The following is a 4,052-nucleotide window of genomic DNA, read 5'->3' as shown; positions in this document are numbered from 1 at the left end:
TCGTTAGGCAGTGCGTTCACGTAGAACTCATGCACTGTTTCGATGTCATAGTGTTCAAGCGGAGCAATGAACCGGTCCCACTTTTTGCTATGAATCAACCCGGCAAATGTACGGTAGGTGCCTTCAGGGTTGATTATGAACCTTTTCTCCGGCAAAATCTTTCTCTTCTCCAAAGCCACATATCTAGCCGCTTGCTTTGGCCCGACATATTTGTCGGTGTCGAACTGTATGGGCACAGTACGGGAAGTGCTCCCGACCTTTCTCTTTTTAGAAATGCTGGACTTGGATGCCATCTGCAAAGACATAGAGAGGAAACAACACAAACACAAAACAGATTAGAAAGCAAAACAGAATTCTAACTACTGTCATGGTCACTGCTGCTTCGCCTAGTGAGGACCTAGCGAAGCTTCGCTACAGGTTCGCCTAGCGAAGTGGCAGCGAATGTTCGCCACTGATTTGCCTAGCGAGATGCTAGCTAATCTTACGGGTTTTGGGTTCTGCAATGTTTAACAACCAATTTCCAGAAAAACCTAAGTCTAATGGTATCTATTTCATAAACAAAATGATTTATCATGCAAAGAATCATTCTAAGGTACATGCAAATCTACACCCACATGCAAAACCTAATGTACTCATTCCCCCAAATTCACCCTAAATGTCTCATGTTCAGAAATTTCAAGCAATTGGAAACAGAAAGTAATGAAGAAAGGGCAAACCTGATTTGAGATCTGTTGAATTTGAAATGCACAGGAGGTTAGGTATGCAATGCAATGCTAGGGTTTGTGTGAGATGAAATGTGAGAGAGTGTTTGTGAGTTCTAGCGAGAATAAGCTTGATACTATTATCAGACTAAAAAAACAAACGAAATAACAAGTGTTTGGGCCCAAATGAGTGGCCCTGTGAAACAGAAATAAAGTGCTGCCACGCAGCGCTCGCTACTGCTTCGCCTAGCGAGCAAATAACGATTCAGCTCGCTACTGCCTTCGCCTAGCGAGCAGCTAGCAAGCATGACAGAAATTTGTTTTTTTTCATAATAGTAGGTAAAGCACATTCAGCAAGGTTTTTCAAATGGGACACCAATACAACATAACAGAAACTGTAAATACTTACAATGTTGGGGTGCCTCCCAACAAGCGCTTGTTTAACGTCGGATAAGCTCGATGGTTCGATGCTCACAGAGGAGCATCCAAGGAAATAGCACAGCTCCCGCGATCCACATGACCGCCGAGATAAACCTTCAATCGTTGGCCATTAACGGTCCAACTCTCCTTCTTTTCCATGTCCTCAATGACAATAGCTCCATATTCCTTGACTTCTTTGACCTGAAATGGCCCAGACCATTTTGATTTCAATTTTCCGGGGAATAGCTTCAACCTGGAATTGAACAATAGGACCAACTGTCCGGGCACAAATTCCTTCTTTTGAAGCTTTTTGTCATGATACTTTTTTACCTTCTCTTTGTACAACCAACTCGAGTGATATGCGGCATTGCGCATCTCTTCCAACTCAAGCAGTTGCACTTTCCTTTTCTCACCGGCCAAATCCTTATCAAAGTTTAATAATTTCAGGGTCCATAATGCTTTGTGCTCCAATTCAACCGGCAAATGGAAAGTTTTACCAAACACCAATTGAAAAGGAGTTAGCCCAATTGGAGCTTTGAAAGCGGTACGGTATGCCCATAATGCTTCATCCAATTTTTATGACCACTCTTTTTTCGAATTTGACACAGTTTTCTCAAGAATTCTCTTAATCTCACGATTAGAGACCTCGGCTTGACCATTAGCTTGTGGGTGATACGGAGTTGTCACTCTATGCGATACACCGTAATGTTTTAAGACATTTTCTAACGGTGCATTACAAAAGTGTGACCCTCCGTCACTAATCAACACTCGGGGGGTTCCGAAACGGGAAAATATGTTTTTCTTCAAAAAATTTATTACCGTTTTCGCATCCGCCCGAGGTGAGACAATCGCCTCAACCCACTTAGAAACGTAATCAACCGCCACAAGCATATACTCGTTACCATAAGAGGGTGGGAATGGTCCTACAAAATCAATACCCCAACAATCAAAGACTTCAACCTCTTGGATGTTTTGGAGAGGCATCTCATCTCTCTTACCAATCCCACCGCTTCTCTGGCAACTATCACAACTTTACGCATGGGCATGTGCGTCTTTGAAAATAGTGGGCCAATAAAATCCTGACTGAAGGACTTTAGTGGCCGTTCTTACCCCATTATAGTGTCTGCCGTAAGGCGAGTTGTGACAATGCCAAAGGATGCTCTGCGCCTCATCGCCGGTAACACACCTTCTCAAAAGGTTATCACCACCCAACTTAAACAAATATGGGTCATCCCATACGTAGTACTTGGCATCCGAGAGAAATTTCCTCTTTTGGTTCGAAGTTAGGTCGGGAGGCACCAAACCACTAGCCTTGTGGTTCGCAAAGTCTGCAAACCACGACCTAACTTGAATTTTGAAAAGTTTTTCATCAGGAAACTCTTCTCGGATTTCCTTCTCTGAAGCGGTAACCTCCACATTAACTAAGCGAGATAAATGATCCGCCACCAAATTTTCCGATCCTTTCTTGTCTTTGATTTCAACATCAAATTCTTGCAACAAGAGGATCCAACGGATGAGCCTTTGCTTCGAATCTGGTTTGGTGAGCAAATATTTAATCGCCGAGTGGTCGGTATACATAACGACTTTGGACCCTATAAGATAAGACCTAAACTTTTCAAGCGCATACACTATCACAAGTAATTCTTTTTCAGTGGTGGCATAGTTAATTTGAGCCTCATTAAGAACTTTACTTGCGTAATGTATCGCATGAAAGTTTTTCTCTTTTCTTTGGCCTAATACCGTTCCGATTGCATAGTCGCTCGCATCACACATGAGTTCAAAATTTAAATTCCAATTTGGAGCGACTATAATATGAGCGGTAACCAATTTTTCCTTTAAAATCTCAAAAGCTTGCAAACATTCATCAGTTAAAAGAAATACCTGATCCTTAGCTAGCAAGTTACTCAAAGGTTTAGCTACCTTTGAGAAGTCTTTGATAAAGCACCGATAGAAACCGGCGTGCCCCAGAAAGCTTCGGATTCCCTTCACATTCACCGGAGAAGCTAACTTTTCAATCACTTCAACTTTAGCATGATCAACTTCAAGCCCTCTTGAAGAGACTTTATGGCCAAGCACTATCCCCTCGGTCACCATGAAGTGGCACTTCTCCCAATTAAGCACAAGATTGGTCTTCACACATCTTTCAAGAACCGTTTCCAAGTTTGCCAAGCATAGACTAAAGGAACCACCAAATACTGAGAAGTCATCCATAAAGACTTCCATTGTCTTCTCGATAAGGTCGGCAAAAATAGCTTGCACACATCTTTGGAAGTCACCGGTGCATTGCATAACCCAAAAGGCATTTTACGGTATGCGAAAATTCCAAAGGGACATGTGAAAGCCGTCTTTTCATGATCGGCCGGGTCAACCGCAATTTGGTTATACCCGGAATAGCCATCTAAGAAACAATAGTATTGTTGCCCCGAAAGTCTTTCTAGCATTTGATCCATGAACGGGAGTGGAAAGTGGTCTTTTCGAGTTGCGGTATTCAACCACCTATAATCAATACACATACGCCACCCCGTTGCAACTTTTGTTGGGATCAACTCATCTTTTTCATTTCGAATCACGGTAATGCCACCTTTCTTCGGAACCACATGCACATGACTAACCCATGGGCTATCCGAAATCGGGTAAATCATTCCCGCATCCAACAACTTAACAACCTCCTTTCTAACAACTTCCTTCATAGTAGGATTTAAGCGGCATTGTGGTTGAGCTACCGGCTTAAAATCCTCTTCCATTAAGATCTTGTGCATGCAATAGGAAGGACTAATTCCTTTGAGATCGGAAAGAGTCCAACCCATGCCTTCTTGATTCTTTTTCAACACATTGATCAAACGGGCTTCTTCATCCTTTGACAAATGATTGCTTATGATAACCGGCTTGGCTTCGGTATCGTCGAGGAATGCATACTTCAAAGTAGAAGGT

The sequence above is a fragment of the Lathyrus oleraceus genome, chromosome 2, assembly GCF_024323335.1.
Source record: "Lathyrus oleraceus cultivar Zhongwan6 chromosome 2, CAAS_Psat_ZW6_1.0, whole genome shotgun sequence".
In the NCBI taxonomy this organism is placed as follows: domain Eukaryota; kingdom Viridiplantae; phylum Streptophyta; class Magnoliopsida; order Fabales; family Fabaceae; genus Lathyrus; species Lathyrus oleraceus.
The sequence above is the reverse complement of the archived record's forward strand: the minus strand, read 5'-3'. Positions refer to the sequence as shown.